We start from the raw sequence: 26,927 nt of genomic DNA, 5'->3' as shown, positions 1-26,927 counted from the left end.
CTAACTTGTGGACAATAGAACAATTATATACTTAAGCAAAAATAGAAATTACAAAAATGACCCTATGAGTCTAACTCTAGCCCATCTTCTTCCTTCCTCCATTTTCTTTCTCTGGCAAATCTTTTTGAAGTGTTCACACATGAAATCAAACACTTCAATTCAATACTACAACGCTCATGTCAGAAATCTTCTTCATTAGTCAATAAAGCTTGCCACAATATCTCACAAAATCTGGAAGAAGCCTCAAAGCAAGTTTGAATTCTCAATCTTCCTCCATTAATGTTTCTTGACCCAAGTTCATTTTTTTTCAAAGGTTAAACTGATCAACGTAGGAGCATAGCTTCCAATAATTTTATATACGATTGATTTCCAAGATTTGCCAACACAAACAAAACCAAAAATCAGAACTTTGTTAACCAAAAATACCACAAAATACACTTCTTGTTCCTCTGTTTTTGGGCGAGCTCCACCGCGCCACCAGAGCACCCTCGCTCACTAGCTGTCCTTCCCTTTCTCTGTCGTTGCTTGCACGCAGCACATTTCGGCGACGCAGCCACGCTGAACCATGCCAACAACCCTCCGCCAGCCAACCACCTTTTTTCTCTGCAGCACCCTACTTCTCCGGAAACATTCGACGAACCACCCTGACACTTCAAGCTCGCGCTGCAGCCTCCTTATCCGGCGACGTGCGCTTCCCGTGCTCCTTGTCGCAAGGTACATGGAGTTTGGAACTATATGTTCTGTAGTTTGGTTCCCTTCTAATATTTTCCCCCTTGTTTTGTTATCTTTTTAGGCCCAAAATCTTTTAAATGGTCACTTTATAATTACGATATACTTTGGGTTAAGTACATTTAAATTATAACTTGTTTGTTATTGGGCTAATGAGATAAATATATGTATATGAACTTTTGTATAACATAAATCTTTTTAAGTAGTATATATGACTTAGTATGAGTATTGGACAAGTTGAGTTTACTAAATTAAGCCAACTTAATAATAGGTAATACTCCGTATTTTTATACTAATTTCGTACTAATTAAGAAAATATAAAAGAATTAATAAAAAGGTATTTTAATTTTATTTACAAGTTAATAGGAATAAATTATTAGTAATATGAATTTGTTAGGAATTTCCGGAATTTTTAAAAAAAGAGTAACCTAATCGACCTAGGGTTACTACCTTTTGGAAGGGAGTATAAAAAGAAAAGGAGAGGGAATTTCAGAAAACCCTAACCCTTTCTTCTCCCTCTCTCCCAGCCGACTTTTCTTCTTCCACTCTCTCTCCTCAGCCGATTTTCATACCCTTCTTCTCTCTCTTTCGAATTTTTTCTTCTCCTCTCTCTCAGATCTCCTCTCTCTCGGGTTTCTCTCACTGTCTTTCTTCGTTGGCCTCGTGCGAAACATTCCGACGAAGGTTTTGTGTGGTTCGAGCGGTGCGCAGGCGTCGTGGGTCGAGTGTGCGCGAGTGGTCGGGAGTCTGCCCGGGAGTTGGTGCGAGCGACGAGGTGGTTCGAGCGCGCGAGGGTTGGTGCTGCGCGTGGTTGGCTCGAGGCTCGTGCGATTTCAGGCGAAGCCTTCGTCCGCGGGTTCGTGCGTGTGTGTGTGTGGTTCGAGTGCTGCGACGGGGGTGTCGCGGTGTTCGAGGGCTGCGCGCGAGAAAACCGGGGTCGCGTGTGTGAAGTTTGGGCGACAAAGACCGCACGGGTGTGTCGCGCGAAGTAGTAGCGTGCGTGTGCGTGACAGCGAAGGCCACCGGAGTTCCGTCGCCGGAATTTTGTGCCGGCGAAAGTCAGTGGTATAATTTTGTACTTAACTTAGTATGTCAGTTTATTCATTATTCTTATATTCACTATTTTCATAGTTAAGAAAGGTTTGTAAATTATAAGTAATAATTAGAGTGTTTAGTAATTTATTAGATTGTTAACTAATTAAGTTATTGTTCTGTTTTAAGTATAAATTCTGGTTAGGTTTGTAATCGGAATAAGTTGGAAGTAGGAAAAGTGTGCCTTATTATTAGTTACATTATTACTGTTTCATGAGTAACCTGTTTCATGAAACCTGAATTTGGGACTTATGACTTACTTTTGGACATGGAACTTACTTTTGGACATGGAACTTATTTTTGGACATGGAACCTACCTTTCTGGACATATGACTTACTTTTGGACATATGACTTACCTTTTGGACATATGACTTGACTTTTGGACATAAGACAGGCTGGACTTATGACATTTTGGATTGGTAAATTAGTGGACTAATGTTACTAAATAACTTAGTTACTCACTATTTCTGACTTCTAAAAGACGTTAAATTCACTAGATTAGAATTATAACGAAAGTTCTAGAATAAGGTTTTAACTATTGCGTAATTCGAATCGTTAGATCGTTATGGTCTTAGGACGTAGTAGTTGTTAGTGTTATCAAGGACGTAACACTAAGAGCTTTGTTTTAACGATTTAGGTCCCAATTTCATAAGCGGCTCGTTCTATTAAGTCAGCGAAAATTCTCCGTTACAAGGTACGTACGCGTACCAGTTTACTTTCAAAGCTTAGTATCATGTTTAGGTTGCAGTTCATGTTATTGGAACCTAGTACCATGATAGGGAACATTTGATTGTGATTGTTTGGTTAGACGTTTATAACGTGAAATCAATATGATGCATTGAAATATGTTGCATTGAAATGCGAAGTGCTATCGTAGTGTAACATCAGCATTATTAATCTGATCTATAGAGTAACAAGAGTGTTACTAGGGATAAGATTGAGTTTGGTAATTAAGAGAGTATGTAAATGACTCCTTAAAGTTATAAAAGAATGATTGGTAATAAAAGAAGGTTATGGCGATACTTGTAGTTGGACTCCCTACAAGTATAGAACAATGGGGGGAGTGTAGGACTTGTCCTACACTCCTACGCAGGCCTACTGTGACGACAGTAGTGTCCTTATATTTTGATAACTCAAGTAGGCGGAAGGTTCCGTTCGATCTTGGGGGTATGCATACTAAGGTGATGGGTGTGAGACGGAACAAAACCGTATTTGCATTTCATCTAACAGACCTAGTGTCTGTTAAGGATTCAGTAGCCCGTATGATTCTAGTAAGATGACGGTGCCCGTTCGATGCCAATTAAAGATTGAAGATATAAAGGTTAAAGGATGCAACATAATGTAGCATCATGCTTAAGATCGTTCATGTGTGCATCATTTATGCTTATATGTATTCAATGGTTCATTACGTACTCAGCATAGCTGATTGTGTGTTATTATGTGTTTGATGAACTGCGATGAACCATTGATGCTACAATGGGGAGCAGACTAGGTGTGCTGGTGTTGCTGCATATTCTCGAGCATATGGGGACTAGGCTTTGGTATTTACATTAAAGCAGTTTTAAATAAGTATTATTGGTTTTTCTAAGACTTATATAAATGGTTTGTGGTTTGAAGAAAGGGGTCATTGATGATTCCCGAGTTGTATTTATATTTTAATTCCGCTGCATTTTAGTTTTCAAGATGATGTTTTAAGTTATCGTTAACTCTTATTATGCCTTGCGTTCCATCGCGGCGGTAACGCCCCCGAAGTCGACGCGACGTAGCAGTGGTAGACGCGTGTGGATTTTGGGGGTGTTACAAAACTGGTATCAGAGCCGAAGGCTCTGAATTTCAAAGACGTTTTAAAAACGATTTCAAAATGGGTAGTATGGGATAGGAGCATATAGAACATATTATGTTATGTGCATTAATCATAGGAATGATTGCAAATGTGATTTCGTTTCGTGTCTTGAACGCAATGTGTTGTTTGATTGTCAATTGAATTGCGAACGATTCTTGCAATATTCGAATAGAATAGTTAAGAGGATGTACAAGATGTTTCAAAAAAGTGTTGAATAAACCTTATTTTTGCGACAAAACTCTTTACTTGATTGAAACGATCGTTTTATCTCTTAAATACCTATAATATATATAATATGTTTTAAAACCTTTAATGATACTTTATGATATTCCTTGTTATGGTTGTGACGTCTCATGTGAGATGTTTGTGTTGCAAGTCAATAAAGACTTAATATTTGTTCGTGACAACTGCTTGCTATATGTGCAATGTGTATTGTTAAGAAAGTACAGGATGATGTGGGTGTCACTGAGATAGCTATTATGTTATTTTCAGCGTAGAATGGTTCGGTCGGAGGCCAGCCTGAAACCTCTCTGAATATCGAGCAATCGATACGTGACTTGGTGCAAATCACTGCCAACCTAGCCCAAGGTCACAATCGTGAAGGGATTTATCCGAAAAGGTTGCCCGTAGGAACCCACCGATACTGAATGGGAAAGGGGGACCTGAGGAATTAGAGAATGGGTTGGGGAATTCGATAAACTTTTCTTCACCTCTATCTGCCCTGATGAGAAAACTGTGCCCTTAGCGAGCTACTACCTTCAGGGAGATGCTCATTTCTGGTGGATCCAAGCTAAGGACAACCTCCTGAGTCAGCCTGGTTTTGGGTGGGAAACTTTCAAAAAGGCCTTAAGGGACAAGTATTACCCTCCATACCTTAAGAAGCAGAAAGCCCAGGAATTTATGATGTTGGAACAAGGGACTCTGTCTGTTGAGGAGTACTACCGGAAATTCATCGAGCTGATGAGATTTGCCCCGGAAATAGCACCTACTGAGGAATCTAAAGCCTCACGTTTCGAACTAGGACTTACCCTTGACCTGCAAGGAAGACTGGGGGGAGATACATTCACCTCTTTGATCATGTGTTTGGCAAAGCTGCTCATCTTTATGCCATCAGGAAGAGAGAGGAAGGGGGTAAGCAGGGTAGAAACGAAAGGATAATCCAAACCCTGAGGTCCAGAAGTTTGAGAAGAAGCATAATGGGAACCAAAACCATCAAGACCCTCAAAGAATTTCGGTAAGGGACCCAATAACAACAACGCTAATCCCAACAACAATAACCGCAATAACAACACCAATAATCGCAGACTTGAGCGTGTGTATAGGTGTAGAAAGTGCCCTAACAATTATTCTGGTAGAGACTGTGAGGGTAACAAGGTGGAATGCCGGGAATGTGGGAAGATGGGGCATAGAGCCTATGAATGCTATTCGAAAAACAAGCTAAACCCCAATGGCCAAAGGAAGGGAATATGGGGACAAGCCCGAAACGGAAATGGAACGGGAATGGTAACGGGGGAGGTAATTACAATGGAATTCTAACTATTCCAAGCCCGCTACCAAACCAGCAACCAAGTCTCTAATGTAACAATGCAACTAGTTCCCAAGATAAGGGCAAAGGGAAGCTGTACATGATGACGGCTAGTGAAGAAGAGGCTCGTAGAGACGTTGTCACGGGTACATTTTCTATCAACTCCACTCCTGTTAAAGTTTTATTTGATTCTGGAGCATCCTTGTCATTTATTGCCCATGCAACTGTTAAGAATTTAACATTGGTCGAGTCTGAGTCGATTTCTATGCCTATAGTCATTCCATCTGGGGAGACTGTTAATTGTTCTAAGAGATTCCAAAAGTGCCATTAAAGATAGGTGAGGGATACTTTCCTCTGATCTGATAGAGTTTAACTTATCAAACCTAGATATCATTCTGGGGATGGATTGGCTTGGAAGTACATGGCTAAGATAGATTGCGATGCGCAAAAAGTGGAACTAAAGGACCCTTTGGGAAAGAGTGTCATATAGGAGAATACCTCGAGAACCAGGAATTAAAGTTATCAATGCGTTACAACTTAAGAACTACGTAGACAAGGGTTGGCCCCTATTTATGTGTTCAGTGAGAAGAGTGGAGGATGATCCGTTAAGGCCTGAAGATGTGCCCATAGTCCGAGAATTCCAGGATGTCTTTCCTGAGGAAATACCTGGTATGCCTCCAAGGAGAGATGTAGAGTTCACCGTTGACCTAGTACCTGGGACTGGACCATTTCGAAAGCCCCTATCGAGGCTCCGGCAGAAATGAATGAGTTAAGAACCAGTTAGAGGAACTTCTAGACAAAGGGTATATTAGACCTAGCATGTCGCCATGGGGAGCACCCGTCTTATTTGTGAAAAAGAAGGATGGTAGCTTGAGGTTATGTATAGACTACCGAGAGTTGAACAATGTCACTGTGAAAAACAAGTATCCATTACCTAGGATTGATGATTTGTTCGACCAACTTCAGGGTGCGGGAATGTTCTCCAAAATTACTTAAGGTCTGGTTACCATCAGTTGAGGATTGTTGATCATGATATACCTAAGACTGCCTTTCGAACCAGATATGGCCACTATGAGTTTACGTTATGCCTTTTGGGTTAACCAATGCACCTGCAGTTTTCATGGACCTTATGAATAGAATTTTCCGACCCTACCTAGACAAATTCGTCGTGTGTTCATAGACGATATCCGATCTATTCTAAGAACAAGGAGGAACATGAGGACATTTGGAGGTCATTTTGCAGACACTTAGGGACAACCAACTATATGCAAAGTTTTCGAAATGTGAATTTTGGTTGGAAAGAGTGTCATTTTTGGGTCATTTTATCTCTAAGGAGGGTGTATCAGTCGATCCTGCGAAAATCAAAGCCGTGAGTGAATGGCCTACTCCAAAGAATGTCACGGATATACGAAGTTTCTTGGGTTTAGCCGGTTACTATAGGAGATTTGTGAAAGACTTCTCCAAAATAGCAAAACCTATGACAAACCTGATGAAGAAGGATTGTAGGTTTACTGGAATGAGGACAGTGAGAAGGCCTTCCAACACTCAAAGAAGAGTTAACCTAGCCCCTGTCCTAACCTTGCCTAATGGGAACGAAGGATATGATGTGTATAGTGATGCATCCAAAAATGGGTTGGGTTGTGTTCTGATGCAAAACGGGAAAGTTATAGCTTATGCGTCCGACAGTTGAAGCCATATGAAGTCAATTACCCAACACATGACCTAGAATTGGCCGCCATAGTATTTGCACTCAAAATCTGGAGACACTACTCTATGGGGTAACCTGCCGTATCTTCACCGATCACAAAAGCCTTAAATATATCTTCACCCAGAAAGACCTCAACATGAGGCAGCGCAGATGGTTAGAGCTCATCAAGGACTATGACTTAGACATCCAATACCATGAGGGTAAAGCCAACGTTGTTGCTGATGCGTTAAGTCGCAAGTCTAGCCATAGCCTGAATACATTAGTCGTTGCGACAAACTTTGTGAGGAATTCTCTAGACTTCAGATAGAAGTTGTTCATGAAGGGGAGGTAGAAAGATTGCTGAGTGCCCTAACAATCGAACCTAACTTCCTAGAAGAGATAAGAACGAGTCAACCTGGGGATGTGAAACTTGAGCGAGTCAAGGCAAAGCTTAAGGAGGGCAAAGCAGAGGGTTTGCTATCCATGAGGATGGAAGCATACGAGATAAGGGTAGGTGGTGTGTACCACAAAGTGTGAAGAGCTGAAACAAAAGATAATGAGCGAGGGTCATAACACGACGTATTCTGTCCACCCAGGGGGAGATAAGTTGTATAAGGACCTCAAGAAGATGTTTTGGTGGCCTGGTATGAAGAGAGCAGTAGCTGAGTTTGTTTCCAAATGCTTAACATGCCAGAAAGTCAAAAGTGAACACAAGAGACCTCAGGAAAGATTCAACCTTAGACATTCCGACTGGAAATGGGACTCGATATCCATGGACTTCGTTGTCGCCTTACCTAGGAGTCGGGGAGGCAATAATACCATTTGGGTGATAGTGGATAGACTAACCAAGACAGCAAGGTTTATACCTATGAAAGATACGTGGAGTATGGAAGCCTTAGCCAAGGCTTATGTGAAAAATGTCATTCGATTGCATGGAGTACCCACAAGTATAGTATCAGATCGAGACTCTCGATTCCTGTCGAATTTCTGGAAAAAGGTCCAGGAAGCATTTGGTAGTGACTATTAATGAGTACAGCCTTTCACCCGCTACCGATGGTCAAACGAACGAACTATTCAGACCTTAGAGGACATGTTGCGAGCATGTGCTTTAGAATACCAAGGGTCATGGGAAGACCATTTGGACCTCATAGAATTCTCATACAACAACAGCTACCATGCTAGTATTAAGATGGCACCATTTGAAGCGTTGTACGGGAGAAAGTGTCGTAGCCCTTTGTGTTGGAACGACATCAGTGAGACTAGTGTTAGGACCTGATATGATTCAAGAGACGATGGATCAAGTGCGAGTCATTCAAGAAAAGATTAAGACTGCACAGGACAGGCAAAAACCTATGCGGACCAGAAGCGAAGGGACGAAAATTTCGAAGTTGGGGAAAAAGTGTTGCTTAAGGTGTCCCAATGAAAGGAGTGATGCGATTCGGGAAAAAGGGGAAGCTAAGCCCTAAGTTCATAGGACCCTATGAGATACTGGCGAGGGTAGGGAAAGTTGCTTATCGCCTGGATTTACCCAACGACTTAGAAAGGGTCCATAACGTGTTTCACGTCCCAACTCCGGAGATACGTACCTGATGCGTCACATGTCCTTGAACCTGAAAACGTAGAGTTAGACGAAACTTTGTCCTATGAGGAGAAACCTGTCCAGATCCTAGACCGCAAAGTGCGAAGTACGAGGAATAAGGACGTCAGAATTGTCAAGTGTTGTGGAGAAATCAAACTACCGAGGAAGCCACATGGGAAGCCGAAGATGCAATGCGTCTGAAGTACCCTGAGCTTTTCCAAGAGGTAGTGAGTTACGGGGACGTAACTTTTCTTTTAAGGGGGGAAGAATGCGATAGAATTTCGCGCTTTCACCCTAAAGTATGTTAATTATGTTGATTATGTTAGTTATATGCTAGTTATGTGTGAAAATTGCTTATCTATTGTGTGAACGTTAGAAAACGCTTGTGAAATTTGGGACTTAGAAGTGCAAAAGATCGTCGTTAAGACGGGCTACCTCAAAGTTTCGGGACGAAACTTCTTTTAAGGGGGGAAGCCTGTAATACTCCGTATTTTTATACTAATTTCGTACTAATTAAGAAAATATAAAAGAATTAATAAAAAGGTATTTTAATTTTATTTACAAGTTAATAGGAATAAATTATTAGTAATATGAATTTGTTAGGAATTTCCGGAATTTTTAAAAAAAGAGTAACCTAATCGACCTAGGGTTACTACCTTTTGGAAGGGAGTAAAAAAAGAAAAGGAGAGGGAATTTCAGAAAACCCTAACCCTTTCTTCTCCCTCTCTCCCAGCCGACTTTTCTTCTTCCACTCTCTCTCCTCAGCCGATTTTCATACCCTTCTTCTCTCTCTTTCGAATTTTTTCTTCTCCTCTCTCTCAGATCTCTCTCTCTCGGGTTTCTCTCACTGTCTTTCTTCGTTGGCCTCGTGCGAAACATTCCGACGAAGGTTTTGTGTGGTTCGAGCGGTGCGCAGGCGTCGTGGGTCGAGTGTGCGCGAGTGGTCGGGAGTCTGCCCGGGAGTTGGTGCGAGCGACGAGGTGGTTCGAGCGCGCGAGGGTTGGTGCTGCGCGTGGTTGGCTCGAGGCTCGTGCGATTTCAGGCGAAGCCTTCGTCCGCGGGTTCGTGCGTGTGTGTGTGTGGTTCGAGTGCTGCGACGGGGGTGTCGCGGTGTTCGAGGGCTGCGCGCGAGAAAACCGGGGTCGCGTGTGTGAAGTTTGGGCGACAAAGACCGCACGGGTGTGTCGCGCGAAGTAGTAGCGTGCGTGTGCGTGACAGCGGAAGGCCACCGGAGTTCCGTCGCCGGAATTTTGTGCCGGCGAAAGTCAGTGGTATAATTTTGTACTTAACTTAGTATGTCAGTTTATTAATTATTCTTATATTACTATTTTCATAGTTAAGAAAGGTTTGTAAATTATAATTAATAATTAGAGTGTTTAGTAATTTATTAGATTGTTAACTATTAAGTTATTGTTCTTTTTAAGTATAAATTCTGGTTAGGTTTGTAATTGGAATAAGTTGGAAGTAGGAAAAGTGTGCTTATTACATTATTATGTTTCGAAACTTCAAAACCTGATTTGGGACTATGACCTTGGACATGGAACTTACTTTTGGACATGGAACTTATTTTGGACATGGAACTTACCTTTCTGGACATATGACTTACTTTTGGACATATGACTTACCTTTGGACATATGACTTGACTTTTGGACATAAGACAGGCTGGACTTATGACATTTTGGATTGGTAAAATAGTGGACTAATGTTACTAAATAACTTAGTTACTCACTAATTCTGACTTCTAAAAGACGTTAAATTCACTAGATTAGAATTATAACGAAATTTAGATAAGGAAACTACTAATTCGAATCGTTATCTGGACGTAGTAGTTGTTAGTGTTATCAAGGACGTAACACTAAAGCTTTGTTTTAACGATTTAGGTCCCAATTTCATAAGCGGCTCGTTCTATTAAGTCAGCGAAAATTCTCCGTTACAAGGTACGTACGCGTACCAGTTTACTTTCAAAGCTTAGTATCATGTTTAGGTTGCAGTTCATGTTATTGGAACCTAGTACCATGATAGGGAACATTTGATTGTGATTGTTTGGTTAGACGTTTATAACGTGAAATCAATATGATGCATTGAAATATGTTGCATTGAAATGCGAAGTTCTATCGTAGTGTAACATCAGCATTATTAATCTGATCTATAGAGTAACAAGAGTGTTACTGGATAAGATTGAGTTTGGTAATTAAGAGAGTATGTAAATGACTCCTTAAAGTTATAAAAGAATGATTGGTAATAAAAGAAGATTATGGCGATACTTGTAGTTGGACTCCCTACAAGTATAGAACAATGGGGGGAGTGTAGGACTTGTCCTACACTCCTACGCAGGCCTACTGTGACGACAGTAGTGTCCTTATATTTTGATAACTCAAGTAGGCGGAAGGTTCCGTTCGATCTTGGGGGTATGCATACTAAGGTGATGGGTGTGAGACGGAACAAAACCGTATTTGCATTTCATCTAATAGACCAAGTGTCTTTAAGGATTCAGTAGCCCGTATGATTCTAGTAAGATGACGGTGCCCGTTCGATGCCAAATAAATGAAGATATAAGGTTAAAGGATGACATAATGTAGTTCATTAAGATCGTTAATGTGTGCATCATTTATGCTTATATGTATTCAATGGTTCATTACGTACTCAGCATAGCTGATTGTGTGTTATTATGTGTTTGATGAACTGCGATGAACCATTGATCTACAATGGGGAGCAGACTAGGTGTGCTGGTGTTGCTGCATATTCTCGAGCATATGGGGACTAGGCTTTGGTATTTACATTAAAGCAGTTTTAAATAAGTATTATTGGTTTTTCTAAGACTTATATAAATGGTTTGTGGTTTGAAGGAAAGGGGTCATTGATGATTCCCGAGTTGTATTTATATTTTAATTCCGCTGCATTTTAGTTTTCAAGATGATGTTTTAAGTTATCGTTAACTCTTATTATGCCTTGCGTTCCATCGCGGCGGTAACGCCCCCGAAGTCGACGCGACGTAGCAGTGGTAGACGCGTGTGGATTTTGGGGGTGTTACAGTAGTCATATCTGATATTTTTTGTTAACTTAATATTGTTAACCTCAATTTATTAATATTTAAAAATGACAAGTTTTATTTTATAAATGCTAATGTAATAATAATAATTATTTAAGTAATAAGATGGCACTTATAAATTTACTAAATAAACGAATATACATAGTCCAACTATTAATATGGTCAACGAGTCAACCTTATAACTATAATGATGACAAATAGGGAAGGTACAATATTAATCGTCTCGTTATCAATTATTGGGTAGATTAGGGAAAAAGGGATATTACAAGCCTCCCCCGGCAATCAAAGTTACTAAGCAGGATTTGAGGTAACATCTACTGCTAATACCCGCATTCCCTTTCTAAATATCGTTTTATGTTGATATCTATAATGTTTATGTTAAATATATGATTTTATGGATTGCGGGATATGAAATCTTTTTATGAACATGATATTTCATGACGTTACGTAATTTATGATGACTTGCGAAAGATTAAAGAATATGATTTCATGATGATTGTGAAGTATAATGTATAAATAAAAGAAATGAAACATGATAAACAAAAGTGAAAGATGGTTCTTGACAGTACGACGTTATGTTCGTCGTGCACGTACCGTTCTATTCTATGGCGGAAACGCCACCTTCTGGTTGGGGCAATTGTCCCTGGTGGCACCGCACTATGCTTGGCTTTATGCCACCTTCTGGTTAGGGACGATGTCCCTGGTGGCTATTGCCCTATGATTATGATGATGATGATGATGATGATGATGATGGGAGACGTCCCTGTATGTTATACTCGCCAAGTTACCAATAAGATAATTATGATGATGATTATGATATGAAGATAATAATGAATTTATGTTTACATAAAATGTTTATGAAATGTTTTTACTCTATTCTCTCTCCTCCCTGTTTGCAACTAAAATGAATTGAAATGAATTTACGATGTTAGAGTGGTATGTTACTGGGCCTCGGCTCATGACGTTTGCTTTTCTGTTTTAGGTAATGACGGGGATGACGGAATGGCGTAGCAGTGAGGAATAATTACTACTTAAATTATGCAGACTCTTATTGATATGTATTCTAAGCTTGAGAACATTAGTTTATGAACCTTAATTATGTTTCACCTAGTTATTTACGCATTTCTAAGTTAGTTATGAAGTTTAATATTTATAAAGTTACGTTCTTTAACGAACTTATGTTGCCTTGTATTTTCCAAAAGGAAAGTACGGCAGTAACGCACCGACTAAGTTAAGGTCTTCCGCTGCTAATTAAGAGTTAATTAATGAATTAACGATGCTTAAAAGTCGGGGCGTTACACGCACACACACACACACGTGAAAAGAAATTAGTAATCACATATATATCATACTTCGACTAGCTTGTGAAAAGAAATTAGTAATCATATGAGATCTTTATTTATTACTCTTAATGTGCTTTCTCAAAAATTGTTTACTCATGTGTAAATAACCGTCAATAATATGCATTGACAAACGTGTTAAGTCAAATTTTATCGATAAAAAGAAGAGGAATTAGTAAATTCATAGTATAAATTGTGTTTTGAAAATATAAATTGCGGCAAAGCAAAAAACATTGTTAGAAGTTTCTCTAAAAAATATAGTAACAATATTTATTTTCTTTTCTTTGAGGGGAAATAACATCTAATTTCAATATTTTATATAGTCTTTTACTTTTTTTAGGGGATCTTTTACTTTTTTTTTTTTACTAAACATAAGTTAGAACATAGTTTCTAGCATTGGCAAAAGATTACATCTTTAGAGTGTGTTATTTTAATTTTTATTGAACTTATTAGATTTGATGATCAACTTTGTTTTCACTTTTTTATTTACATCTGATTAGACCTAATCAGACCTAATTCTGTAAAGTGAATTAATTCACCTGAATTTTGCTTAACCTATCTTACTTTTTTGAATTTTTTTCAACTTTTTAAAACTTTTTTTTTTAAATAAACAAAATTAAGGAGAAGAGAACATACCCGACTAAACATTGCCATTTAGCGTTTTTATACTTTTATATTTTCTCATATTCTAGGGCATATAGAAAAGCCAAAAAAAGAAACAGAAAGGCGGAGAGGGAAGCATGATAATATACAATTTTATATAATGAGTTGTTTACCCTAATTTTACCAAAAGATAGAGTAATAGTAATGAGCTGTTTACCCTAATGAAGGAAGAGAAAAACCAGAGGATTGGACCCCCCCACCAAGAAGAAGACGCATTGACAAAGGAAAAGAGGCAAAAAAAAAAACATAAAGGCTGCCAAAAGCATCCAAAATGTTAATAAAAATAGAAATAAGAAATCGAAATAAAATAAGGAAAAAAATAAAAAAGAAAAAAATTCAGAAATCCCACCCACTGTCCACTGAACCCTTTTTCTCGTCTTGTCAACATCCATGTCCTCACCTCTTTCTGACCCTCCACTCCCTCTTCTTCTCTATCTCTCATTTTTCTCTCTCTTCACATTAGAGGACAAAAGAATCTTACCTTACCCTCTTTACCTTCTGCTTAGAAATTACCACTACTCATCTGCACACGTTAAATACCCAAATTAAACGGAACGGAATGGAGAGACCTTTCTTTTTCTCTGTTGCAGATGTTTCAGACCCCATGTATAATTGTAGGACCATTTGCAGGTTGGACTTTGGATGTATAGTAGTAAAAATTTATCATCGTTAATAACCTTGGTGTATCATTATCTCGAATATCTCGAATATTAACAGTAGGTGATAGTCTGGTAGTGTTGATATCATTTTCGATCTAAAAAGCAGTAAGATCGTATATTATCTCATGCATGGAGGAATTTTTAATTTTCCCCTATTTACAAGAGACTTTATCCTATGTTAGGAAAAAAAAAAACCATATATTTCAAATATAGAATAGTGAACATTATTCTTTTACTCATTGTTTTGTGCTTTTTAAGCGTAAGGTTTTGTTCTCTTGAATTGAATTGAACTGCATTAAACCGAATGACTTGATTGAATTAAATTGAATCGAAGTTGTGAGAAGTAAAAAAAAAAACTGAATTGGAACTATAAGTTAAGTTGAAGTGGGTTGAGCTAAGCTAAATTGAATTTATAACCTAAGTATAGTTGTTGGTACAAAATCAATAACGAGTGAAAAAATATAGTGTACTGTTGAGTATGTGACGTTGATATTACTGCTGAATGCACTGTAAACGTTGTCCATGCATAGAAACGGACGGAACAGGGTAGGAGGGGACAGTAAAACGGTTTAGAATGAGTAGTGAGTATTGAGTAGTGAAGTGAGTAGGGGGGGGAAATGATTTTCAGTGAATAAAAAGACTACTACGAGTGTGAGTGGTCTGGGCAAGAATTTGTAGGAGAGAGAAAATAGAGAAATGGTTTCCTGGCAGCTGACAGCTGGGGGTACGGGGGCACAGAAGGCTCACATGATATCTCACCTCATTTTAGGGACACCATCCATTCATTACGTCATATCTATACTTAATAATCAACCTTCTTTTGTAGTATACTCCTCACCATTCACCAATACTACTACCCTCTCTTGCGTTGCGCTCTTTTATTGTTTGCTTCATTTTTCTGGACTTCTTTTTAAGCGTTACGGCTCAAAGCAAGTAATTAAAGGTGTAATTTCGTGTTTTTGTAAAGTATATGGGACAAAGAAAAAAAAGAGTAAGAAGAAATTTACGGATTTTTCACCAGATATTCTTAAGATTGTACAAAATTCATGAGTATTTCTACTTTTTTAAAAATTTATCAGATACTCCTTAAGTATGCATATAACGTACCAGACATTTTCAAGAACTGATTGGTGTTGATTCTGTTAACTTAAATGACCTCAAAAGATTTGAACCCCAACCTAACTTAAATGACCTCAATTTTAATTCATCTAGTTTATGTAACGTATATAATGAATAGTAATGCTTAAATTTTTTAATGAGCTGTTAAACTGAAGATGCATCAAAATTGTTACTCGTGTCCTTCATTGTAATTATGTACTTCCACGAAAATGTGTAAAATTGAAATATAAGTTGTTAAACTAATGGATGTAAATATTAGTTTTGTAGTAACTTTTATATTCATTTAGCAACGTTGTATACTTGCATTGTATTGTTGCAAAATCATAACAACCTAGCTTGTTCAACTAGTCCAAAGTTTTAGAAAGTTGTCAATTAGGACTTGTGAGCAAATCAGGAAGTTGGTTTCTAGTGAACTGTAGCATTTGAACGTGAAGAAAGCAAATAAGGGTCTGCACTCAATTACTCATACATTGTCAACCTTGAAAACCAAGGTAAAGAATTGTGACTTTGAAAGATAACTTTAAGATACACTCACAGCAATTAACTTTCTAAGTGTTCATGGTCTTTTAAACAATCGTTCATATAAATAGTGTGAAGGAAACATTTAAGGCCACTAGAAACACAAATCTTGATATAAAGCTGAAAATAATGGAGACGTATTGACTTTTATCTAAATTCAAACACAAAATTTGATGAATTCAGGTAAAAGATGATTGAACACAAAGATGGTGGTAATAAAATCAAGGGAGCTCCTGCTGCTCTTTGCCTTATTTTTTTTTTATAATTTTTTTGGGTTAATGGGAGCAATATATTAAGGAAAATGATATATGTAGCCCTTATGGCTATGTATAAGGTGCTTAAAATGGAAATAAAATATTAAATCAAGCATTTATTACCTCAATTGATGTGAAAATGTATCTTGAATTCTTAAACTGTTTTCATTTAACTAACATTATCCATATATTAAAACTAAATACTAATAATGTTCAATTGTTCCTTGCTATATCTACATTCCTTGCTCCAATGTTTTTAGGACTTTGAAGTTCAACATCATCAAATGAAGCATAAGCAGCCGCTAGTAGAAATTAATGAGTATATAACCTTTGCTAACACAATATAGATTTTTGCACTCATAACTTGAACTTTGTGTGAGAACTGAAAGTTGAATAAAACTTGCATTCATGATAGAACATAATTTAAAAAAACATCATAAAATAATTTAAGAAATTGCAATAAGTTATCATGATTGAATGTAGTTTAGGAATAACATAAACTTAGTCATAATTGTACCAATATCCATCCAAGCACTTAAACTTCTAGGTTCTTAGTGATAAGTTCTCTTGTAAAAACCTAAAAAAAAAATATGATTTATGTTGGGCGTATTTTTATCAACCAATCAAATAAAACTATAGATTCATTAGGAAAACATGGTCTAAAATAAGGCCATGAGTGAACAATAATAAAAAGAAGTTTGTGTAAACAATATATATTATAACATTAGAGGTTCAATATGATCATTTGCTCAGATGTGCAAATTTTGGCATGATTGAGCCACACATTGAAATCAATACTCCTGATTGCATGCCTATATGATCGAGCTTTGCCAAGCATAAGCGTACACCAATTATTTGGCTCATTCTTCATCTTCTCATTAGCCTATTATGGTCCTCTTGCACAAAATTTTGCGCTAGTTTGGATTGAACTCCTTGTCTGAAGACTATATCATTGACCAATATTTATATTATACTTCCTCCGGTTTTTATTAGTTTACCCCTTTCTTTTGCATAGAGTTTTAGGAGAAATAATGTTGTGAGTCATAGAAAGAAAGAGAAATTATTATTACTCCCTCCGTCCCTAAATAGAGTGCCCATTTCTCCAATGCACGTTTGCCCATGCACGTTTTGTATCGTTAATATCTTTAATTTCATTTTAGTAAAAATTATAAAAGTTTGATTTTCTTAATGTACGTAATGAGACGAATCAAACAAGATCCCACATGACTATGTTTTTTCTTATATATTAGAAATATTTTTTGAGGGCTTTCCTTATCTTTGAATAGTGTCCAAAAAAGAAATGGACACTCTATTAAGAGCACCTCCAATGGCAAATTTTACCCTCCCCATATGGACTCTCTCTCCTCAAATGGGGCTCCCCATGAGTGGGGTTGGTTCCCCATTTAATGAGGATGCTCAAGTTTTAGGGGAGGTGCCCAAATGAAGAAAAGGTTGGGGTATATAATAAATAGATAAAATATTGGTGGGGTATGGGAAAGTAGGAGAGAGAAAAGGTGGTGGAGTATAGGAAATAAGAGAGAGAAGATAAATGGGGAGGTAAATGAGTGGAGGTATGTGTTTCAAATTTGAGTAAGATAAAATGGGGAGGTAGTGGAAAATGAGGTGGACAAATAAGGTGAGGAGAGAGAAAAAATGGGGTGCCCCATGAATGGAGGTGCTCTAAGGGACGGAGGGAGTATATATTAAAGTTAAATGTATGTATGATGAAAAGTTAGTGGTCCCATTCCAAAAATAGAAATGAAAAAGGAGTAAACTAATAAGGGACATCCCAAAAAAGAATACGGGTAAATTAATAAAGACCGGAGGGAGAATAACCTAATGATGGTTCTATACATATTAAGAAACCTTTCCAAATTAGTATTCTAAGAAAAAAATATATCCTACAAAATATTATATTCTATCACACCCCTGCAACCATAGTGGGAGGAGGGCGAATGCTGAGACTAATCTTAAATTCCATAAATGAATGTCGCGGAAGATCCTTAGTGAAAATGTCTGCAAATTGATACATGGTAGGAACATGCAAAACTGGTATATGAGCAAACACTACCTTTTTTCAAACAAAATGAATATTTATCTCAACATGTTTGATGCGTCGGTGCTATACAGGATTGTGAGATAGGTAAATATCACTGACATTATCAATACTAGTCTATCAGAAAGGACAATGTAATTCCAAAAGAAGATTATGCAGCTAACAAGCTTCCGCAACAACATTAGCAACACCCTTGTATTGAGCCTCGACACTCAATTGAGATAAAGTAGGTTGACGCTTAGACTGCCAAGAAATTAAGTTCTCACCAAGAAAACAACAATATCCGAAAGTAGAAACACGGGTGTCAGGACACCTACCTACCCCAATGTGCATTAGTATAAGTAATCAAGCACAGCTAAGTAGTAGGATATAAATGTAACCCGTGATCAATGTTTCCCTGAATATAACGCGGGATACGTTTTAAGGCATGAAAATGATTCACCCGAGGATCATGCATAAAAAGGCAAACCTACTGTACCGCATAGGCAATATCGAGGCGAGTAAAAGTAAGAGACTGTAAATTAGCACCACAAGACTGCAACATTATAGTGTGGGATCGACCACTGGAGGGCTGGACCTCGAACTAAGTTTGGAGTTAGTATCGATGGGAGTGGCGGCGGGCTTACAAGACCCCATGCCTGCATACTCCAATAATTCTTGTGCATACTTCTTCTGAGAGAGGAGCATTTAAGAAGGCATAAGAGTAATAAAAATCCCCAAAAAATAACTGAGAGGACCAAGATCAGACATAGAAAACTCAATTTTAAGAGAATTGATAATGCGATCTCGCAAAGCATCAGAAGAAGTGCAGAGAATAATATATCATCAAAATATAAAAGAAGATAGGTCATATTTGTACCATGGCGAAAAGTAAACAATTGGAGTTGTCACTATGTGCAATAACAAATCCCATCTTCAGCAAGAAATGAGCAAACCGTTGATACCAAGCATGAGACGCTTGTTTGAGACCATAAAATGCATTGCGCAGACGACATACATAATGAGGATGTCTTTTATCAACAAAACTCGGAGGTTGATGCATATAATTTTTTTCCTGCAAGTCACCATGTGAAAAAGCATTTTTTACATCAAGTTGGTTAATAGACCAATCCCAAGCCATAGCCAAATCCAAAACACTGCAGATCATAGTAGGGTGCACAACAGGACTAAAAGTCTCATTGCAATCAACTCTTACCTACTAAGACCTGCCATCACAAACAAAACGAGATTTGTGCCTTTAGAGAGCACCTTTTAATTTATCATTTTCTTTTTGAGTATAATCCACATACAATTTACAATATTCACCATTGGAGGCTTAGATACTAGTTCCCATATCCCTGTATTAATAAGAGCATTATACTCATCACGCATCGCCACATTCTAGTTACGATCAGTTTAGGTAAATTTATGTGACTTGGGAATAGGAGCGATAAAGAGTAGGTGTGGAAAAATTAGTCAAACCTTATTTGAGATTGGGTTTGAATATCGGACATAGACCTTGTGCGCATATGGTGAGGAGGAGAGGGGGTGGGCGTGTGAGCCTAATATGGGGAATCCCATAAAGAGGGGGAGGGGTGTACCAAGGATGGGCCAGCGATGATGCCTGGGTGCACACGGGGGGGAAAGGTGGTGGATATTAGGCCTGAAATAAGGGTATCAGAGACGCACCATTGATCAATATTTTTATTATACTTCCTGCTATATATAATTATATCCGTACAATTAATGAACATATATTAACTAATGAATTTAACAATAATTTCAACTCAATTAATATTAAGTTGGAGCTCATAGATGGATAACATAAAGTATTTGCCAACGTTGTCCATATATGAAATGAATTCCAAGACTTTTGTATTGTAATCAATAAAGTATATTCCATAGCTAGACTTTTAGCTTGCTTGTTGTAGCCATCAACGTCCAAACAAATAGGAGTAAAGATGAAGATATAACTTATAAGCATCAAAAAAAGAAGAAAAGTATATCTAATATCATGCTCATAGACGACAGACATACGTAACCAGTCACCATAAATTCCGACATGTCAAGAACTTATCACATTAAAAATATATGATCTCTTTGCCGATCTAACTTGATGAATAACTTCGATGATGGGCCTCAGTTGTTTTGCAGATAACTTTCCTCCTAAATTTTATAACAGGAATTTTACTATGTTTTGGGACCAAATTGTTTGAGCCTATGTTGTCCTTTGCCCAGAATGTTCCTTTGCTGCCTTTGAATCTATGTTGTATATATATCTCCATACATATTCATGCACTTAAATTTGTCTTTTCTTGTATTCCTATATATGTGATGGTCATATTTGGTTCTACATGGCTTCCATCCATATTTTATATTTTGGCCATTGAAAATGCATCTTGTACTGTCAAATTATTATACAACGTGACATTTGAACCATCATTAATATATTTTGCAGGAAATATATACCAATATTCGTGGAAGCTTCAAAGTCCTCTTTGACCACATGCATTCACTCTTAATAAGGTTCATAACTTTTCTCAACATTATGGTAACTTTTTAAAAGGTCATTAAAACACTTCATCTGCGATGAAAATTCTATAATATGGTCATAAATAAAGATGACTAAAAATTTAATGGTCCATAATAATTTGAGATTCTAAAATGTGGGCTCATAATCAATCTAATTAATCCATTATATTTTCATTGTCATCTTTATCATGATCAGATCTATGACCATGATATAAAGATTCTATCTAAAAGCATCCTTAACAACACTTAGGGTTTTGAATTCAAGTATATGAGTATATCATCATTTCCTCTACCGATTGAAGAAAATTTTGTTATTTTCATGCTGAGGTTAAAAAAACACAATTTTGCTTAGACCATACTTACTTTTAAAGATTTTTTGCTATGATTTTGATACTAACTTTAACTTTTAAATTAATCTTCAAATTTATCCATTAAGATTTTTAAATTAATCTTCAAATTTTGAGATTTATGATCATGTTAGAAACATTCCATATGAGAGCATCTTTAACAATAAGCTGAGTTTTGATGTTGAGTATATGAGTATATCACTTCCTCTACAATTTGACGAGAAATTTTGTTATTTCCATGCTGAGGTTAACAAAACATGCACTTGCTTAGACCATAGTTACTTTTAATGAATTTTCCCTTTGATTTTGATATTAATTTTAATTTTTAAATTAATCTTCAAATTTTGAGATTTATGATCATGATAGAAACATCTCATCTAGGAGCATCTTTACAAATAAGTTGGGTTTTGATGTTGAATATATGAGTATATTATCATTTCCTCTACGAACTCCGGGAAAATTTTGTTATTTTCACGTTGAGGTTTAAAAATACAATTTTGCTTAAACCACACCTACTTTTAAAGATTTTTTGCTTTGATTTTGATATTAACTTTGATTATTGTTAAATTAATCTTCAAATTTATTCATTAAGATTTAAAGTATAAATCCAACAATAAATTAATAAACACCATTATTATATTTTAAGGACAATTAATGACCAAAAAACTTGCATTATCAATAGAAAACGATAGTCACTTGTATGTCCAGAAATGGCCAAACGTCTACTCTTTTCTCCAGTTGGGTTTGTGATGGAAATAGAGTACAAGTGGCTCACCAAGTCACCTACTGACTAAACTACAACCTTATATATGTCCAGAAAGGCTATGTTTAGTTCACCTGAAATTTTCTGATCTGAACTTATCTAAATTTATTTTTTCTGATCTGAACTTATTTTTTCTGATTACAAGATCTTATCTTTTAGATTTTTCTCAATATATAAGAAAAAATATAGTCATGTGGGGTCTTGTTTGATTCGTCTCAATGAGTACTTTATTAATATTCAATTATTATAATTTTTATTAATATGTAATGAAAGATATAATGATTTTTAAATATAACCATGCATGGTCTGAACTGATCTGATCTGAACTTATTTTTTTTTATCTGATCTGATCTGATCTGATTAGATCTGAAATAAGAAAAAAATTAGGTGAACTGAACATAGCCTTAGGCTATGTTTAGTTCACCTGAAATTTTCTGATCCGAACTTATCTGATCTGATCTGAACTTATTTTTTCTGATCTGATCTAATCTGATCTGATCTGATCTGATCTGAACTGATCTATCTGATTTACAAGATCTTATCTTTTATAATATATATTATTACTATTATATTATTACTTTGTAAATCATTATTATGCAATACATTATAAGATCTTTATATATAGTATTACTATTATTATCATTTTATTTCTATTACAACTTTTACACAACTTTTATTAATAATAATAATATTATATTATCATTATTATAAGAACAATAATAATATTATAATCATAATAATTTATTATTACTAAAAATAATTATATAACTCAAGTCATTATTTATAAGAGCACTTATACAATGTTTCACACTTTCTCTTTAAAAAAATGTTTCACACTTGAGAAGTCGGAAAACTCAACTCTTTTTTTTCCATATAAAATAAAATAAGATATACAAACAACTATGACTTGAGCAAAAAAAGAAATAAAAATTGTGTAACTTCAAATGCTAGAGAGATTTGAATATAAGATATACAAGTTAATCTAAAATGTACAATCTAAATTTATAATTTGTATCTCACACTTAGCTTATTTTGAAATGTAATCCGAACTTAGTAGTTTCGTTGTCATGAATTTGAGATATCATATTTTATATATTTCTTATTTTTGTGTCAATCTTATGTTCTTAACACGTGGCTTTTAATTTTTCATTATTTAGTAACAAAAAATAACTTAATATAAAATAACAATGACATTTATAATGGTAACAACAAGATTAATAATAATTACCAATATTAATAAGTACAACAAACAATAATAATTCTTTTGAACAAATGTACTATTAAATAATAATATTCCCTTTGTATTTTTTTATCTTTTTCACTTAGAATCTTGACACTATTCACCATTAGATAGAATCTTTTAGATTTTTCTCAATACTCCCTCTGTTTCCTAAAGATCTTCCCACTTACTGTTACTACAGATACCAAGAAAAATCAAGTTGTGTGGGGGCATGGTGTGAGTAAAGTAGGAGAGAGAAAGGGGTTAAGATAAATAAACAAATAAAAATTAAAGGGGTTAAAGTAGGAGAGAGAAAGGGAGTAAATTAAATTAATAATGTAATGGTGGACCATATGATAGTGACATGAGAGGGTAAATAGGGAAATTTGTGTTGCCAAATAAGGAATAAAGCAAAAGAGGGGAGATCTTTTGGAAACAACCTTAAACGGAAAGAGGGAAGATCTTTAGGAAACGGAGGGAGTATATAAGAAAAAATATAGTCATGTGGGGTCTTGTTTGATTCGTCTCAATGAGTACTTTATTAATATTCAATTATTATAATTTTTACTAATATGTAATGGAAGATATTTAAATAATAATGAGTTTTTAAATATAAGCATGATCTGAACTGATCTGATCTGAACTTATTTTTTCTGATCTGATCTGATTAGATATGAAATAAGCAAAAATAAGGTGAACTGAACATAGCCTTAGATTGTCAATATACTATTGGACTTAATACTCTTTTCTCTAAGGGAAGATAAGATAGATAGCTTTAATTATTACCGGTCGTTTTTACATAAATGACAATAAGATTAGGGCTGGTAAATACATCAGGTCAGGTTCCTAGTTATATTCGGCTAAAATATAATACAAATTATAATATTTATTAAAAGAGTTGATAAATTCAACTTTAACTTAACCGATTTATTAAACAAATAACCTAATTTACTTATTTATAGAGTATTTCTTACTATTAAATTTTAATTTGAGCTAATTATTTTTCAACGGTAAATTCACCTCAAAGTATAATCATTAGATTTTTTTTTTTCTGAAGTTCTCACAAATTTCAAAATAGCTTTTTAGAAAATTTATATGTAAATAAGTTGAATCAGATTAAATTTGGGTTGGAAATGTCCACCTTAGTCTAACCCATATTATTATTAAATGAGTAGTTGTATGGCTTCAAACTCCTAACCGTAATTCGCTATTTTGAGTTAGATTTAAATCGTGTTAAAAATTGCGATAAATTTTTCTCCCACCGTAAAACAATTATTATGAGAGAAGATTATAAGCCATTTAAAGCTGTATTGAATTTTGATGCTATCTTTTCATTTATACAAAGTTTGAACTTGCTCTCAACTTGCTAAGATCATATGGTAGTATATGGGGACAAAGATTGCAATTAAGAGGTTAATCTCTTATCGATAGATTGAGACTAGCTAGGGGTGTGCGCTTAAAAGTGTGCCATGATCTTATCCTATAACTCAAGCAGAGTTTTTTGTCCTATCTTCATTAATATCATGTGAAATTGTGAATGATGGGACTATGGGAGTATAATCATGTGAATCTGTGTGATTTCAGCCGTTTCAAAATTGGCCATTTCAATAGTTCTCAGTATATGCAATTATAATTAGGGGGCGTTTGGTTCATGAAGGGGAAAGGGAAAGGGTTTAAGAAAGAGAAACAAGGAGAAAGGAAAAGAAAACCCTTTCTTAAAGAATGTTGTTTGGTTTGAAAACTCATCTTCCTCCTCCCATTATTTTTCCTCACATTCTTCCCCTTTCTCTCCTAAGTACTACCACCACCACCACAACCCCCACCCCTCACCGCCGCCGCACCCTCTCACTGCCACTCATAACACCTCCCTCTTACTACCGCACCTCACACCGCCACCTCACCGCCACCTCACACCGCCACCTCACCGCCGCCCGTTACAATCCCCCCTTCCTTGTTTTCCTTCTCTACCACCATTAAAGACCATATTTGAGGTTTTAAAGGTCAAATTGGACCATAAAAATTTCAGATCTGAAGTTTTTATAGCCGAATTTGACCATCTAAAGCCATAATCAATTATTAGAGTTGGGTTTTTAAGTTGGATTTTACATTGTTTTTGTTACGTTTGGCGCCAAGGGGTGGTGGTTTTTTTCGGGCGGTGGTTTTCTGTGGTGGTTTTTTGTTACGGATGGTGGTTTAGGGTTTAGGGGGGTGGTTTTTTGTTACGGGTGGTGGTTTTTTTCGGGCGGTGGTTTTCAAGGGGTGGGGGTGGCTAACCGGGTGGTTAGATGGTTGGGGGAATTTTTTCCGGTTGGTTCAGATGACGTGTGGTAGTGGTGAGTTCAGGTGGCGATGTGGTGGCGAGGGTGGCGAGGGTGGTGAGTTCAGGTGGGGTTGTGGTGGTTCTGTTGGCAAGGATGGTGAGTTCAGTTGGTGGTGGGTGGGTCAATTGGTCAAGGTGACCATGAAGTAGAGGAGAGAAAGGGTAAAGTGAAACCCTAGGGGGGTGTGGGGAATGGATGTAGAGGACTTTGGGGGAAAGGAGGGGGTAAAGAGAATGATTAAAATGACCAAACAAACATCAAGTAAGGGAATCAAGAGCTTTGTTTCCCTTACCCTTTCATGAAGCCCCCCAACCAAACACCCCCTTAATGTAATTAACATTCCTGCAATGTCCTCAATCACTGATTGTAATGCGAGATTGCTCTTTTATTTGACGTAAGTGAGATAAAATTTACTATTTCATATTTGTTTAACAGAGGAAACCGTTAGTTAGTCATGTATAATATGATAACATTTTATAACAGGTTTTTCAATTGAAAAAAAGGAGACAAGTGTTCACAAATAACATATTGTCTTAGACAACAAGTGTTCGTCAAGGCGCATATTAAATTATTGATAAAACAAAATTTCAAAATTTGTTTCTTTTGCCTATTCCGATAATTACGTTTCACAATATAAGGCACGTACGATGTTCGAGGTCGAATTTTGATAAAGCAAAACTTCTCACGTAAGACAAAACTTATACATTAGAGTGATTTCATAAACTTTCTCGATAATTACGTTGATATGTAATTAAATGATTACATTACGTGAGAAAGCCTTTAAAGTTATACAGCTTAATTAAAAATTTGATTGAAGGATTTGATTGATGAAATTTGATGTGATTAGGGCAGTAGGGAAATAAAGGGGCTTAAATTAAATGATAATTAAGGAGGTTACAACTTATAGGAAAATTCTATTTGGTACCATTGTACTTTGGGATTTTTTTTGAATTCTATAAGGTACGACTGTATTTTGGACTTATTTTCTATCATAGCATTTCGTTAGATAAAACATTAGTTTTGGGTCAAATAGGTACAGTAGTGTTATGATTTAGAAACAAGTGCTAACTATCAAGAAGAAGCATGAAAATCAATCAACAACCGAGTAATGCAAAGAAGAAGGATACAAGTAAGAACACACCAAGATTAACGTAGAAAATCCAAGCTCCGGGATTCAAATCTCCCACAAACTATCTCTCTTAAAACCCTAGAAAAGATGAGGCTCTAAGTTTGAATAATGAGATATGTGTGCTACACTTCCTAAAACTAGAAAATAGGATGTATATATACTACAAGGCATAAAGTAATTCAGCATCCACAATTATAACTTAAATCGTGAAATATGTGCATAAAACTAGGTTAGCCTGCACTGGCTCGAAAACCGTCCATACGGGAAAGATGCTTGTCAGCCCGGGGTAAACTTCCTGCAAGTTCTTGCCTCCTTCTGCCCTAAAATGCACGCCCAAGCGAAGACGAACCCGCCCAAGGACACGGCCCGCCCGGGTTGTTGGTGTAGCCTGCCTTCTTCATCTCTTATTTGTCTTTTCTTTGCTTCCTTGCTTCAAGCATCTCCACCAAAAATCCAACAATCTCCCACCTGGAGATCGGTTTAACCAAGAGAGCATCCTTCCATAAATACCCGGTACCATC

The 26,927-nt window shown here is 36.4% G+C and overlaps 2 long non-coding RNA genes across 2 annotated transcripts; both read left to right on the top strand.

The window, feature by feature from the left end:
* Nucleotides 1–1,029: 1,029 nt before the first annotated feature.
* LOC125496308 (uncharacterized) lies at nucleotides 1,030–3,673 on the top strand. Its single transcript, XR_007272985.2, has 3 exons — nucleotides 1,030–1,794; nucleotides 2,460–2,516; nucleotides 3,310–3,673. It is a non-coding gene; the product is annotated as an uncharacterized LOC125496308 (long non-coding RNA).
* Nucleotides 3,674–8,680: 5,007 nt separating this feature from the next.
* On the top strand, nucleotides 8,681–11,516 carry LOC125496313 (uncharacterized). Its single transcript, XR_007272990.2, has 3 exons — nucleotides 8,681–9,727; nucleotides 10,338–10,394; nucleotides 11,174–11,516. It is a non-coding gene; the product is annotated as an uncharacterized LOC125496313 (long non-coding RNA).
* The last annotated feature ends 15,411 nt before the right edge of the window (nucleotides 11,517–26,927 follow it).

This window comes from Beta vulgaris, chromosome 1 (genome assembly GCF_026745355.1).
Source record: "Beta vulgaris subsp. vulgaris cultivar EL10 chromosome 1, EL10.2, whole genome shotgun sequence".
Lineage (NCBI taxonomy): Eukaryota > Viridiplantae > Streptophyta > Magnoliopsida > Caryophyllales > Amaranthaceae > Beta > Beta vulgaris.
The sequence above is the reverse complement of the archived record's forward strand: the minus strand, read 5'-3'. Positions and strand labels throughout refer to the sequence as shown.